Below are 16,926 nucleotides of genomic sequence, written 5' to 3' on the forward strand. Positions count from 1 at the left end.
GCAGTGCCCTGAGACAGGAGGGGTGTGTGCCTATCACTCCCAGCAGTGCCCAGACACAGGAGGGGTGGGTGCAGGGTCCTCCCAGCAGTGCCCAGACACAGGAGGGGTGGGTGCAGGGTCCTCCCAGCAGTGCCCAGACACAGGAGGGGTGGGTGCAGAGTCCTCCCAGCAGTGCCCAGACACAGGAGGGGTGGGTGCAGAGTCCTCCCAGCAGTGCCCAGACACAGGAGGGGTGGGTGCCTATCACTCCCAGCAGTGCCCTGAGACAGGAGGGGTGGGTGCCTATCACTCCCAGCAGTGCCCAGACACAGGAGGGGTGGGTGCAGAGTCCTCCCAGCAGTGCCCAGACACAGGAGGGGTGGGTGCCTATCACTCCCAGCAGTGCCCTGAGACAGGAGGGGTGGGTGCCTATCACTCCCAGCAGTGCCCAGACACAGGAGGGGTGGTTGCAGAGTCCTCCCAGCAGTGCCCAGACACAGGAGGGGTGGGTGCCTATCACTCCCAGCAGTGCCCTGAGACAGGAGGGGTGTGTGCCTATCACTCCCAGCAGTGCCCAGACACAGGAGGGGTGGGTGCAGAGTCCTCCCAGCAGTGCCCAGACACAGTAGGGGTGTGTACCTATCACTCCCAGCAGTGCCCAGACATAGGACAATATACCCCATCAACAAGTTCAGTGACCTACAAGGGTGATACCCCAGATGCAGGCGGAGCCATCGCTGAGCCAGCATGGCTATATTGAACGGCAACCCTCACACATCCAGGAAATGTAGACACAGCACAGCACAGCATTTGGGAGACACCCTGCAGGGAAAATGGCCTGCTCCACAGAGGATGGAACACACCTTGGGACAATGTCACCATACAGTGAGAGCAAACATGACCAAATACCATTGGCAGAGACCTTTGTGATGGCACGCAGATGGCAGGGTACACCCCATGAGCAGCACACTCCAACATTTCACAGACCCCTAACACATTATCACCACCCCAACGCAGGGAGCACCAGCACCAACAGCAAGTCCAGGAAAGCATCAGTGTGCAAAACCAAAAGAAAAGGCTTTATTCAGCAGGAAAATATATCTGAGAAAATGTCCACTATGTACAAGGGCCATGGGCCAGCCCAGCAGCAAAGTCCGGGGGGGGGGTACACATCGGGACGTGTGTCCCCTAGCTTGCCTGCACAGTGCACAAGTCCATTTCATCCACAGAAGAGGGGGCATCAGGGGGGAGGGTGGAAACAGGCACCGCAGGGACAGGAGGGGAAAGGGTAGGTGTTGTGGGTGCAGGGAGGGATGATTCTGCCACAGGGGGGGTGCCAGCGCCAAAGGTGGAGGACAGAATGGCGCTGCACACGTCGGCAAGTTCCCCCAGCGACTCCCCCGCACCCAATCCAACCACAGGCCCCAAGGAGGGGGGGGGGGCAAAGGGATGGGTCGCAGCGCCACTGGGGGAGGGTGTGGACAGGGTGGGGGACTCAACTCCCCTGGCCGGGTCCCGCCTCCACCGCTTGCGGGGTGGTGTCATCCTGGAGCTGGGGGGCACACTCGCAGTGGATGATGCTGTCACTGACTGTTGGCCAGGAGAGCTAAGGGGAGTGGATTTGGAGGGAGTGGGTTGTGTGGAATGCGGACTCCCACTGTGGCTGCGTGTTCTACGTTTCCCCCCCGACCCAGTGGGTGTGCCTTCCTCACCCTGTGTGTGCGTGACAGGAGGTGTGCGCTTCGACTTCCCTGGTGGTGTGGTGCCTGTGTCTGTTGGGGTGCGTGCACGCTGACGTCTGGATGTGCGTGGGACAGGCACGGGAGTGGGAATTGTGGATGGGGCAGGGGTAGGGGGTGTTACGCAGCGCTGCAGGAGATCCAGTGCTGCAGTCAGTGTGGAGTCTATGGACCTCAGCAACTGCCGTTGGTCAGACTGCGCAGCCGACATGCCCTCCATGTATGCCTCCATCTGGGTCAGCACCTGGGTGTGGGCATGGAGGACATTTAGCATCGCAGTCTGACCAACCTGCAACTGCCTCAGGATGTCCACAGACTCCGCACTCACCGCAGCAGTGGTGACAGGGGCAGGGGGTGCGGTGCCTGGCAGGAAGGAGACATGTGGGGACCGAGCACGGAGGGAAGGGCCACGAGCATGTGGGAGGCCGGTGATGGAACCTGAGGTGGCGGGGGGATGTGGAGGGCTGCCATCAGCTGGGGGGGCAGACTCCGCCACCTCTGGGAGCTCAGCCTCGGACCCGTCTGCGTCATAGTCTGTGTTGGCAGTCAACAGGTCCTCTGCCTCACTCCCTTCGGCCTCCGTGCCACTCCATGTGCCAGACAGGACAGCACTGCTGGCACTGGTGCTCAATCCCTCCTCCCGGTCCGTGCTAGTGTCTCCTTCCGTGTCCCCCGGCGATGCTGTGGGCAAGGTGAAGAGACAGGAGAAAATCAGACACCTGTACACATATGTCACATGAGTCAAATATACATAACACCTACAAAACAATGTACACATGTAGGCCATGGAACACACAGTTTTTCGACCCACCATGCCACTGAGACACAATGGAGATCATGACACAACAGCAAATCACTGCACCTGAAATTTTAGAGAGGAGCCAGCCTCTGGGGACAAATGTGCACAGCACCTGCACCACACTGCGTCGTCAAAAAGGGATGAGCATGAATCATATCCATTTACTCTTGCCGCATGCTGCAAAGGCAATACATGAAACCAGGCCACACATGACAGGGTCACTGCACCTTGAGCGTATGTCCAGTCAAACATCACACACAGGCTAAACCCAGCAAGGAGGATGAAGCTTCTGACATGTAGGCCTTGTACGCACAAACCACCCACACCTGAGACAATCTCATTGAGACGGAGAAAGTATGTACACCTCTTACTCTGGGATGGAAACACATGGCCTCCACTAATTCATGACTGTACACACACAGCCCCTGGTGGCCATGTCCACACATCATTGACAGGCAAACATCATCAGATTGTCTCAACAACACACACAGGTAATGCCCACTGTGAGTATGCACAAGCAAAATGGGTCCCCCTGTACAGTGGACACATGTAGCAACCTGTAGGTCCTAACAGTTGAGCCCAGGGTACAATGCCACCCTACCCAACCCATGGTGAAGACACAGTGAATGGCCATATTGTTGGATGACGCACATGATACCTAGGAAGAGGTGCCCCAGGGCACAGTAGTGCCCACACACCTCCATGGTCCAGGATGGACATGACTGCAAATTAAGCAACCGTCCCTGCACTTAGCAGGCCTCCCACTCAGGCACATCATGTCAGAGGGCACACAATTGGACATGCATGCTGGAAGGCTGTACATTTTGGAGACACACCCCTATGTCGTGATTCACAATCAGTGCCAAGTGACATGGACACCACAATGACTGAAATTGGCCATGGCACACGCAAGGTCCCCATACCTGTGGCACATCACCCCCACACATGATGCTGATAGCATAGGGCACCTGCATGAACTGCCTGCCTAAATAACCTTGTGCAAGAGTGGCTACAGACAGACCAGGGAACACATGGCAAGGAGGGGAAGGGAGGGAGTGAGAACAGCACTGTGCTACTTTGTGGAGAAGTTGACGCACTGCACAATCAAACCCTGGCAGTGTATCCATGCAACTGCACACTTACATTGGCTGGGGACACACAACTGACACACATGTACCTACCCCCTTCCTGCTGCTGCCTCTCCTGTAGGCGCCTGTCCATATCGGGGAAGACCACCGCCAGCACACGCTTCTGGATGTGGGTCAGACGACGGCGCCCACGGTTCTTACGGCTCTCAGGTGAGTCCCCCAGCAGGAGCCGTGCAATCCTCCTCGTCCAGCACCGGATGTCCTGCCAGCGTTTCCTCACCTGAGACAGGCTCCGCCTCCGACCCTCTGTACCCCTCACGGCACTGACGGCTTCCCTCCAGATCTCCCCCTTGGCAATGGCGCCTACCTGTGAGGATGCAAAAGAGAGAATACATTAATCCACATGAGCAAAGACACAGAGACACACATATAGAACAATCCTCATTATGAACAGGCCATGGTATGCATGCAACTAATTGCACCTTTGTCATAGGGACATTATCCACTGTGGAAGGCCAAATGCACTACGTGCCAGTGAAAGCACACGGGTGGCATGAGGGGTACCACACACTCACTGACCAGGGATCACACTGTGCCTCACAGGCTACACCAGGATTATGTACAGCACCTCACAGCAGTCACCTGCCCCAGCACACTGATGCTACCTCAGCAGAGTACACAGACACACACAGGTACAGGACAATCACATGGCATTGCCAACTGCGGGTACACACCTCACTCTGCCCATGTGCCAGTAGACGGGGGTGTCACAGGTGTGGGGCTGGCTCAGCACGGCATGCACACAGCACTGCTCCCTGCTCACATCGGATGGCCAGGCCATATCCATCCCTCATGCTGCTTGTGTGCAACACTCCCCATATGCACTCACCCACATGACAGGGGACTAACACACACACCAATGTGCAGGGGACGAACACGGCCTTTGGACACTCACAGCACAGGTACACTGAACAAACACACATCCATGGGTACTGACACCTGTCACACTGGGGGGAACACAGGATCACATCAGGACTGTGGAAACAACATCCCCAGGAGGAGTATGCAGGCAGAATGTGGCATGCACCTTGCATTCATTGTAACAGTAGGCACTATGCAAGTGAGGAGTGCACACAGGAAACACAGCATGCTCTGCATGGGTGACATGAGGCCTTCCACACCCTGGGACCCACTCCAAACAACAGTGCATGTCTGTCACACATGGACACAATGCCAGAAGTCACTGTCACACAAAAGGGGCACAGTCTAAGCTAGTGGAGTCTGCACTCACCTGAACCCCTGGTCGACCATACAGGCTCTGGAACTGTGGGGGGATCACATCTATCAGGGCAAGGTTCTCCTCCTGGGTGAATGGCTGTGACCTCTCCACAGTCCTGGACATGGTGCCAGAGGAATCACTATCAGCAGCAGTGGTCATGGATGAATGGATGTGCAGGCAAGTGCTCTCTCATGGGACCTGGCTGCCTCATATATGCCTGGCTGGCCTGTTCATGTATAGGAGTACAGATTGATTGGTCAGTCACATTAGCATCCTACGTTTCATCCAATCCCTTCAAACCTACCCCAGTGTGTGGCTTTGCATGGTTTCAGTTTTGATAATGATGTCAAGTCAACATCCACATTGCAACAATGTAGATTCTTTCAAACTGACTTCTGCTGTGCACCTGGTGCTCAAATTCAAAAATTTAACTCAGTCTCCATGGCAACCATCATGCATTTAGGCCCTTATACTTGTCCCTCATGTGTCCCCTATGTGTTTTCATACATTTACACACAGGTACGGTGCGTTCCACGCCCTAGGGCACCCCACAAGCAGTGATACCGACCGTACAAGCGCTTGTACGGTCCGGATCTCAATATGGGCGCTGGCGTATGCGTACGCCACAGTAGTACGGACCGTACAAGCGCTTGTACGGTCCGGATCACAATATGGGTGCTGGCGTATGCGTACGCCACAGTAGTACGGACTGTACAAGCGCTTGTACGGTCCGGATCACAATATGGACGCTGGCGTATGCGTACGCCACAGTAGTACGGACCGTACAAGCGCGTGTACAGTCCGTACTACTGTGGCGTACGCATACGCCAGCGCCCATATTGTGATCCGGACCGTACAAGCGCTTGTACAGTCCGTACTACTGTGGCGTACGCATACGCCAGCGCCCATATTGTGATCCGGACCGTACAAGCGCTTGTACGGTCCGTACTACTGTGGCGTACGCATACGCCAGCGCCCATATTGTGATCCGGACCGTACAAGCGCTTGTACAGTCCGTACTACTGTGGCGTACGCATACGCCAGCGCCCATATTGTGATCCGGACCGTACAAGCGCTTGTACGGTCCGTACTACTGTGGCGTACGCATACGCCAGCGCCCATATTGTGATCCGGACCGTACAAGCGCTTGTACAGTCCGTACTACTGTGGCGTACGCATACGCCAGCGCCCATATTGTGATCCGGACCGTACAAGCGCTTGTACAGTCCGTACTACTGTGGCGTACGCATACGCCAGCGGCAATATTGGCCCAGGGACCCTATACACGCACTCCGAGCGTATGTACGGTGCGTTTCACAACTGTCAGTGGTGACAGGCGGCACACAGACAGGAATGGAGCGGACAGGTATTGCCAAGGGTGGACACCAATGCATTGTCTGTGCAATACCACATGTGTGTGACACAGGTGTGTCAGGATGTGATGTGGCACTTTACCCCTGAGGTGTGGGCAAAGCACATGTACGATGAGCTGTGTACACATGTCGTGTGTGATGGTGCGCATTGTACCACACATCCCCTGCACTCCTTTGACATGTGTGCATGTCGTACACACTAGTGGAGCCATGAGTCACTTGCATGTCCCAGTCACGGACACCCGCACCTGTCCCCTGATGCCAGGTACACGGAATATTACACATGACATGTGTATGGCTGCGTTGCACGCTGCAACCATGTCATGTGTGTGGCATGTCTTTCCATGATTTTGCTGTAGGTGTGTGGTTCAATGCATCAGCAGTTGCTGCTGCCAACATGTGTCTGTGTGTCGATGGGCATGGCACACTGTTCCGCACACCAGCCCACATATGTGATTTGCCATGAGGTGTGTATGTATGCAACTACACGGAGTATCAACACAAGTACATATCCACATGCTCCCTATGTATGTTCTGTCTCGACATGTACTCCTCAAAGGCAATGTGTGTGGCCTGTCCTATTCCTATGACATGTGACCAGTGCATATCGCATCCAACTACCTGTCTGTACCATACGCATACTACTTCTGCACATGTGTGGATGTCTGTGAATCCTGTGATGCGTGTGCATGTTCACTTACACTGGCCCACAGCTAGTCTCATGCCATATCATCGTGATCTTGCCCCCCTCCATTAGTGGCTGTCCCTTGGTAGGAGTGTCACTTGACTGGCGTACGTGTCCAGGAAATGTGGCACAGACCTGACTCACAACGTGGCATATGTGTATTGGCTGTGTAACATGTGCTCAGTGCATTGACGATGTCGTTGTACAGTGCTCACTCTTCGGTGTTCCTTCCATTTCACTGCAGGGCTCCGCCTCTCCCTCGACGTATGCCAGACATGGCTGCCCTGCATGAACGGGACTGTATACGCCGCTACAGATTCAGCCAACTGTTGATTGATGAGTTGACTGGCCGGCTGGAAGCACAACTCCTCCCGCGCCACAGGTATCCCAGTGCACTGACACCCAAGTTGAAGGTGATGGCAGCCCTACATTTCCTTGCCACGGGTACGTTCCAACATACCATTGCTGATGTCGGGGGCATGTCCCAGACGATGTTCAGCCGTGTTCTGCATGATTTCTTAGAGGCCATGTTGGTTCACCTGGATGAGTACATTAAATTCCCAAATCGTGAGCAGTTGACAGATGTCAAGCGTGAGTTCTATGCCCTGGGAGGGATGCCCCATGTCATTGGGTCCATAGATGGGACACATGTTGCGTTGGTACCACCACAGGCACAGGAGGTGGTGTATAGGAATCGCAAACATTATCACTCCATTAATGCCCTTGTGGTGTGTCTGTCCAACATGGTGATTTCACATGTCTGTGTTCGCTTTCCAGGATCAGCACACGATGCCTTCATCATGAGGCGTAGCAGGCTGCCTGAAATGATGCTGCAGCTGCGGAACGAGCGAGCATGTATTGTTGGTGGGTAGACTCTGGCAGTTCAGTGTTTGGCGTCATCTTCCAATCTCACTGCCTGTGCTGACACACTTCTGTCCATGATGTTTCCTTGTAGGGGACGCTGGCTATCCCAACATGCCATGGCTGATGACGCCTGTCCGCAACCCCAGCACGGCTGCCGAGCACCGCTACAACAACGCACATGGGCGGACCAGGAGAGTCATTGAGAGGACGTTTGGACTTCTGAAGAGCCGATTCCGGTGCCTCCACAAGACCGGCGGAGCACTCCCATATGCCCCGGTGAAGGTGTGCAAGATCATCATCGTCTGCTGCATGCTGCACAACATGGCAGTGGAGGAAGCTGTTCCACTCATACTGGATCAAGATGACCAGGACCATCCACCCGTGGAGGATGAAGGCCTTGGTGACGGGGCAAGTGATGTGGAGGAGGAGGAGGCTGTGGAGGACATGCGGAGTCGGCTCATACGCAACTTCTTTGCTTAGTGGTGAGTTCCAGTGTCTGAGTGTGCACGCATTGGGCCGTGTGTGGCATGTGTTGCAATGTGTGTGTCCATCTGCATGTCTGCCAAGTGAGTCAGTGGTGTGTATTGAAGTGTCACTCAAGTGATGGCGCAATGGAAGGATGTTGTCTGAGGGTCATCATTGTCACCTGTCATGTTGACAACATGATACGTGTTGAGTACATGCTTGCGGATGTGCTCCTTTGTGCTGACTCCTTGTGTGTCTCTCTTCCACAGGTCCATGTGCATGCTGTCTGCTGGTGGCATTGTTGTGCTCCTGCTACTCCTCATGAACACAGCAACATGTGCTGATTCAGCGTCACATGCACGGGCAAGTGTTGAAATCTCCTTAGGGTAAGGGATGCCTCACGTCGTTTTGGGTGTGTGAATTGTTTGTAGTCTGTGTGCAATTCTCCGGTTCATGTGTGTTCCATTTGCATACATGGTGATCCTACATGGGGAACATGACATGGGGCAGGCTTCACCTGGAGCCATGGTCAGACTTGGTGACTGTCATGTGGCAGGGGATTGGGGATTGTGATGAGGCCATCATTGTGTGTAACACTGGCCTCGGAAACATACAGGTTGCACCGGGTTGACATGGTGTGTGATTGCCCCATCAGGGCCTCAATGGTGTATAGCGGCCTCTCCGTGGCAGTAGGGGGTGTTTAGCTGTTATCCGTCACTTGTGTGCCAGGTCAATGGGATACCAGCATCTGTGTTGCAATGGGGGGTGCCAGTGTTGCTCCCACATGTTCATCCACATGACCTGTGTATGTGTTGACAGAGTATCATTGTCATTCCAACACACATGACTAATAAATTTGTCCCTCTGTCTCCAAGGTGCCTCTTCCCTGTCAATGGTGGCCTGTTGCCACTGTGCGTGCGGCATGTCTGGCATTGTTTTCATAGGTGGTGCATATGTGTCTATGTGTAGAGTGACAAGATGCTAGGGGTTTGTCAGGGAGTGGGAACTGTATTATGCACAAGATGCACAGTTCCATCCACCTCAAGGCAAGAGAGACCATCCCCCAGGGCAACTACAACATCCGTGTCGAATCCTACCCTGCAGTCTACGGACATGTGCCTTACGACTCCCATGGTACTTGTCCATATCCGGAGTGCATCTGCACAGCTCTGCTACTGCGTCGGGCAACCAGGCCACATCAACGTCCAAACGGGATGGGGGGAATGTTTCACAGCCAGCTGCAGGATGACCTTCTCGATCCACGCCCACACTCATGATGCAGCCCACAACCCCAACACAACCATGTGGCACTGTGATCCTAAACTGCATTCTGGCATCTCCATGCATCCAACCTTGGCCTAGCCACCATTCTCAACATCCGCCTGACGCAAGCATGCTGCACATTGTAGGGACACATGTCTAGACATACCTGGGAGCGGCAAGCCAGGTCACTCCACATGATCCCTGACCTCTACGCATGACTGTTGCTCCCCTGAATGTGTCTGTAGCCACAGTTGTGCGGGAACCACTCAGCTGGTTGGGCCCAGCACAGGTGAGTATGGTACTCCATGTCTGTATCAGATGATACATTGGGACCCATGTGTGTCCTGGGCAAGACTGCGACCCCACGGTTTGGATGGTTGGAGTTAATTCTGAGATCAGGCATGCTTTGACTTTACGACACACACATGTATTGTAATAATGCAGAATCACGGCATCATCTTGTAAGTGTGATTAATTTATTTGTGGTGGGGTACGGGTTTGTGGGGATGACAAGAGGTGCACAGCGGGAGTGTAGAATCCAAAGTTCACTGGGGGAGTTGGTATCCTTGCCGTAGCAAAATGTCAGAGTCCATGCCACAGTCTTCGTCAACATAGGTCAGACAGTGACCAGCAAGTCCATGTGGCAGAGAATGTCATGTGCTGCTATTGGGCCAGAGGGCCAGGTGCCAGGCCAGGTGACCTAGGAGATGGTGATGTTCTGCTGACTCTCACAGTCTTTTTCGTGGACGACCCACCTTCCTGCGGGGACCCTCGGAAGCAGTCCGTGACGATGTCTGTGACGCTCCGTCGGATGAATCCTCCTCCTCCTGATCCCTCCCTGTGTCTGGTAATGGCCTTCGCCTGGTGCCACAGGGAGGGTTGCCCATGTTGTCGGCAATCCGACGGAGTACACCGGTCATTTGGGTTTGCACCGCCACGAGCGCAGCCTGTCTATCCTCCATCCTTCCTTGGTGTTGCAGTTGACAGGCATGTTGCTGGGACTGCAGGGTCTTCATCTCCTGGAGGGTCCCCTTGATGTCATTGAGGGTGGACGCAATCTGGTCCATGCCCCTGGTGTCACGCCGGTATGTATCCAGGATGTTGCTGACCTGGGACACTACCGGGTCCTGAGCTGCCTGGTCAGGTTCGCGCCTCCGCCGTCCTCCACTCCCGCCACCCCTGCCCACGTGCACCTGGCCTGCCGTTGTGGGTGCATCGGGTCTCCGGGACCCCTGAGGGATGGCATCTGCGTTGCCGCCTGCCTCCTCCTGGGTGCCCGGAGGACCGTGTCCCTCCTGGGCAGACTGGCTGGGTGGTCGTGTGCGGGCAGGGCTCCTGGACGTCTCCTGGGATGTGGCAGGAATGGGGGTGGTGGTTGGCACAGTTGTACCTGACGCAGGTGCTGCAGGTGGTTGGACACCAGAGGGGCCAGGTTGGTCTGGGTCATCCACGGAGTGGTGAGAGTCATCGCTGGCGGTGGGGTCCTCATCCCGCGGAGCCTGGTCCTGTGAGACTTCCCCCCCAGTGTTGGGGGGTGTTCGTCGACGTTGACCTGTGTGTGAGAGAGACAATGTTAACAGTGTCACATGTGGCGTCCATGTTGCATGCATTTCTGATTTGGCACTCTTCCTCTGGGTAGTTGGATCTGTCCTGCATTCCTCTCACAGTGCACTTGTGCATGGCTATGTCCCTTGGCCACAGCTGTCAGGGCTTTACGCATGTGTGAGACACAATCTTAGTTGATGCATCTATTTGGGTACACAGTCAGCAGTGTGGTGTGCGGGCGTAGCGAGCCATGCAGAGGCGCCTTACGTGTTGCACTGTACGTGGCCAAATGGTGTTTTGCCAAGGCAATTTGATGTTGCAGGTAGGGGACTGAAGCATTTGTGACAGGGTTCTTACCGACACAGTGGGTGGGTATACTGGGTGTGTGGTTAGGTCTGTGCCTGCAGCACGGATGGACTCGTGCACAGATTGACACATGGACCGGTCTTCATCTACGGAAGGGGGGGTTGAGGCACTGCCAGACCTGGTCTGCATGCACACAGTCCACCGGCTGACGAGTGGACATGGCCACACCACCCAAGGGTGATTTAGTCTCCCTGTGTCTCCCTTCCTCCCTCCCTCTGTCACCCTCCTCCCTCCCTCTGTCGGTCTCCCTCTGTCACCCTACTCCCTCCCTCTGTCTGTCTCCCTGTGTCCCCCTCTGTCTCCTTCCCTCTCATTCCCCCTCTCCCTCCCTCTCTTTGTCACTCTCTGTCACCTCAGGCCAGCTTCCTGGGCACACACAGTTAGCCGGTCTTTGAATGGCCATTGGCTTGTTCATGTGAGTTAGTCCCTGTTCTCCGGGCACCCATTGGGCAGTGTGTCTGAGTGTAGGCTGCTGCTGTGGCGGTGTGTGCTGAGACTCTATCAGAGCGGTGCATCTTCGTTGTCTGCTGTAATGTGCAAATTCTGCCTTCAGACCCATGTCATCCTGCATGGCAGCCACCATTTGCAGGCAAGACAGTACTGTGTGGGTACACACAGTTTGTATGGCTGTGCCCAGGGCCATATGGGCTGAGGGCATTGTTTTGTGCTTGTGAGTTGCTCAATGCTAGTTTTGATGCCCCCACTCCCAGCATCGACCACATCCTGTGTTGTGTTGGTGTTTTGTGTGGCCTGTGACTTGGCATGGCCCTGATTGATGCATGGGGCATGGAGGCGCTAGTGGCATGTGTGTGTTTGTGGAGTGTTGTTGTGTGCGGTGGTGGCTTGGGGGGGGTGGCATGCATGATTGATTGTGTATGGCATCCCCCCCATGTGAGGTGAGTTGTTTGTGTACTCACCAGGGTCTGGGAGTCCAGGCAGTCCGTGTAGTCCCTCCACCGCCAGCGTGGACATCACCTTCTCCTCCCAGGGATGGTATTGTACCGGTCTGGGGGGCGGCCCTCCTCCAGTGATGTTCCCCTGGTTGTGATTGTCAGTCATCTTCCTCTTGACCGTCCTCCGCAGATCGTACCACCTGGATTGGCACTCGTGCCTGGTCCTTCTGGTGGTCCCAACAGCATTCACAGAATCGACGATCCTCTGCCACATGGCCGTTTTTTCGGATATGCTGGTCTGTCTGACCAATGTCCCGAAGAGCTGTGGCTCGACTCTGAGGATTTCGTCGACAAGGATCTCCAGCTCCTCCTTTGTGAACTTTGGATTCTTGGTGGTGGACATGGCGTGGGGTGTGGGTGTGGATGGTTGTGGGGGTGTGGGTGTGGATGGTTGTGGGGGTGTGGGTGTGAATGGTTGTGGGTGTGTGGGTGTGGTAGTGGAGGTGTGTGTGTGAATGTGATGAGGGGGTGTTTGTGTAGGTGGTTGTGTGAAGGTATGCAAGTGTGAGGTTCAAGTATGGTGGTGTGGGTCGTCTGTGGGCTCTGGCAGCAGTGGGTCTGTTGCAAAGGCTCATGGTTTGTGTGTGTGGTCCATTTTTATTGGTCCATTTGTGGGTGTGGCTGTGTTTGAAATTTGTGTGGGTGTGTTATGAGGAGTGATTGAGTTTTGGGCCTCTGTTTGGCAGTTTGGCAGTTGCAGGTGAGTGTATGTGATGTTTGTGGGGTTGTTGGGCATGTTTGGTGGTGTGGGGAAACTCTACTTGACTCTCCTTGTGTAAGTATGGTTTGTCCTGGTTCAGTACGTGTTTTTTTGGCGTCAGTACGGTCCGTACATGCACTGGTGGGGGTGCGGTCCGTACATTCCCTGGTGGGGTGTGGGTACGGCCGTACATACACGGGTGGGGGTTCGGTGCGTACATACACGGCTGGGGTGGTGGTTCGGTGCGTACATACACGGGTGATGGTTCGGTGCGTACATACACGGCTGGGGGGGTTCGGGGCGTACATACACGGCTGGGGGGGGGTTTGGTGCGTACATACACGGCTGGGGGGGGTTAGGTGCGTACATACTCGGGTGGGGGTTCGGTGCGTACATACACTGCTGGGGTGGGGGTTGGGTGCGTACATACACGGGTGGGGGTTCGGTCCGTACATACACGGGTGGGGGTTCGGTGCGTACATACACGGCTGGGGGGGGGTTGGGTGCGTACATACACGGGTGGGGGTTCGGTGCGTACATACACGGGTGGTGGTTCGGTGCGTACATACACGGCTGGGGGGGGTTCGGGGCGTACATACACGGCTGGGGGGGGGTTTGGTGCGTACATACACGGCTGGGGGGGGGTTAGGTGCATACATACTCGGGTGGGGGTTCGGTGCGTACATACACTGCTGGGGTGGGGGTTGGGTGCGTACATACACGGGTGGGGGTTCGGTCCGTACATACACGGGTGGGGGTTCGGTGCGTACATACACGGCTGGGGGGGGGTTGGGTGCGTACATACACGGGTGGGGGTTCGGGGGCGTACATACACGGGTGGTGGTTCGGTGTGTACATACACGGCTGGGGTGGGGGTTTGGTGCGTACATACACGGGTGGGGGTTCGGGGGCGTACATACACGGGTGGTGGTTCGGTGCGTACATACACGGCTGGGGGGGGGTTCGGGGGCGTACATACACGGGTGGGGGTTCGGTCCGTACATACACGGGTGGGGGTTCGGGGCGTACATACTCTGCTGGGGTGGGGGTTGGGTGCGTACATACATGGGTGGGGGTTCGGGGCGTACATACTCTGCTGGGGTGGGGGTTGGGTGCGTACATACACGGTTGGTGGTTCGGTGCGTACATACACGGCTGGGGGGGGTTCGGGGGCGTACATACACGGGTGGGGGTTCGGTCCGTACATACACGGGTGGGGGTTCGGGGCGTACATACTCTGCTGGGGTGGGGGTTCGGTGCGTACATACACGGGTGGTGGTTCGGTGCGTACATACACGGCTGGGGGGGTTCGGGGCGTACATACACGACTGGGGGGGGGGTTTGGTGCGTACATACATGGCTGGGGGGGTTAGGTGCGTACATACTCGGGTGGGGGTTCGGTGCGTACATACACTGCTGGGGTGGGGGTTGGGTGCGTACATACACGGGTGGGGGTTCGGTCCGTACATACACGGGTGGGGGTTCGGTGCGTACATACACGGCTGGGGGGGGTTGGGTGCGTACATACACGGGTGGGGGTTCGGGGGCGTACATACACGGGTGGTGGTTCGGTGCGTACATACACGGCTGGGGTGGGGGTTTGGTGCGTACATACACGGGTGGGGGTTCGGGGGCGTACATACACGGGTGGTGGTTCGGTGCGTACATACACGGCTGGGGGGGGTTCGGGGGCGTACATACACGGGTGGGGGTTCGGTCCGTACATACACGGGTGGGGGTTCGGGGCGTACATACTCTGCTGGGGTGGGGGTTCGGTGCGTACATACACAGGTGGTGGTTCGGTGCGTACATACACGGCTGGGGGGGGGTTCGGGGCGTACATACACGGCTGGGGGGGGGTTTGGTGCGTACATACACGGCTGGGGGGATGGTGGGGTGTTCGGCGTGTATGCGGGCACATGTCTCCATGGTTGCTATGGGAGTTCGGTTCGGACGGTGTTTTTTGCGTACGGTTGTGAAATGGGGAGGACGGGAGGGATCGTACTTGCGCAGTCGGACTTTATTTTTCCGCACGGTGGGTTTTTCGACCGGGGACGTGTCGGTGACTTTTCCCGACCCGAGGACGTGTGGGGAAATCTTCCCAATGCGATTCGTATGGACTTTTTTCCGTTCGAATCGTACTTGGCAGTTTGTACGCTACTTTGACGATTCGGACGGAAAAAAATCCGGATACGAGTCGGACGGGGAATTTTTTTACCGGATCGGAATTGGCACCTAACTGTGAAGGCAAACAATCATTACACCATGTATAGACATAGATGAGCCAGCAGAGCAGCTTGAATGACTGTTTTTTTGGCAAATGAGGGGGTGAATGTTTTAACAGGTGTACTTGAGAAACTCAAAAGATGACATAATGATGTAGTAAGTACGATGCTGATAAATCAATCTCTGGAACCATTAAAAAAACTAGAGAAATCAAGTATTTTAATTAAATTACCATAACTTATTTAGAAAAGAGATTTGGAAACTCAAATCATATAAAAAAAGGAGTGGATTGCAGAATTGACAAATGGGCAAGAAGAATATAATTCAAAATTTGAATAAATAGAGAACAATACCCAAACATATAATCTCCCTCGTATTTGAACCCCAGAAGAGCAGTCAGCAGTATGACTGGTCTAATATATTGTCTTGAGAGCTAACTTGAGAGGCCCTTGCCATGCACTAGTAATTAGCTCACACATTGCATCACTAATGGCTTGTTCTATGACATAATTGATGACATAACTGCATCATTTGGTTCCATGATGGAATATCGTTAACATAAATATCGTCAGAAAAAAATATCGTCACTAAAATATCGCTTACATTAATATCGTCATCCTATACTTAAACAAGAATTCACACAAATATCGATTTTTTTTTATCGACAACCCTAATATCGTTCACACTAATATCTACAACATAAATATCGACTACTACATTATCGACTTTATTTTAAATATCATTACCTTAGACATTTATATCGACTACACTAACATCGACGACCTATCTGCTTATAGAAATATACAAAAAATATCGTCTTTTTATTACCAACTTGATATGCACGATTCTTTTATTTTACTCACTTGTTTTTACTATTTTACTTTACAAAACTATTCACACATATAATTATTTAGTTTTCCTAATACTTATTGATATAAAAATATATAATATATGTTAAAAAAAATTACATTTACTGATACTATCATACACTCCGATGGCCTAAATGTGAAACACATTTCATTATTTTCTACATATAAACTATTTACATATCAAACAAAGAAGCACATATAAACCTTTTTACAATGTACTTTAACAAACAAATAGTGATGCAACAAACTCTTACGAAAATAACGGTTTTCTAATTCGAAATTACGTTCTCGACCAATGATTTTGAAATTTCACTAATTGAACCAATCAAAAGCTACCATTAATTAACTCACTAATATAAAAACAATTATACACTTAACGTAATTTACCATTTTTGGCACAAACTTGGAGAAAAACGGTTACCTTGCTGAGAGAAGAGAATACAAACCTACGACTACAACTACAAAACGTCATACTACACTTCAAGTAAGTAAAATCCCATTGCTTTTTTCATTCGAACTTAGCAAAAAGTAGATAAACTCCCTAATTTAAAAACTGTTCTTCTTTAGAGTGAAAACAAAACATGTTGAACTTATCAACAACGACCAAAAAATTAGATGTAAAAACATTTATAAACTACCTTATCCATGTCTACTTAGATAGCTGATAAAAATTATTTAAACTTGCTAAGTAAATGTACTATTTACTTCATATGTTAACAACTACTATCATCCA

At 53.4% G+C, this 16,926-nt stretch overlaps 1 protein-coding gene across 1 annotated transcript in view; it reads left to right on the top strand.

The window, feature by feature from the left end:
* Positions 1 to 16,926, top strand: part of PTH2R (parathyroid hormone 2 receptor) — a 1,278,649-nt gene that overhangs the window by 811,503 nt on the left and 450,220 nt on the right. The gene's annotated exons all lie outside the window — the stretch shown is intronic.

The sequence above is a fragment of the Triturus cristatus genome, chromosome 3_2 (genome assembly GCF_964204655.1).
Source record: "Triturus cristatus chromosome 3_2, aTriCri1.1, whole genome shotgun sequence".
Classification (NCBI taxonomy): domain Eukaryota; kingdom Metazoa; phylum Chordata; class Amphibia; order Caudata; family Salamandridae; genus Triturus; species Triturus cristatus.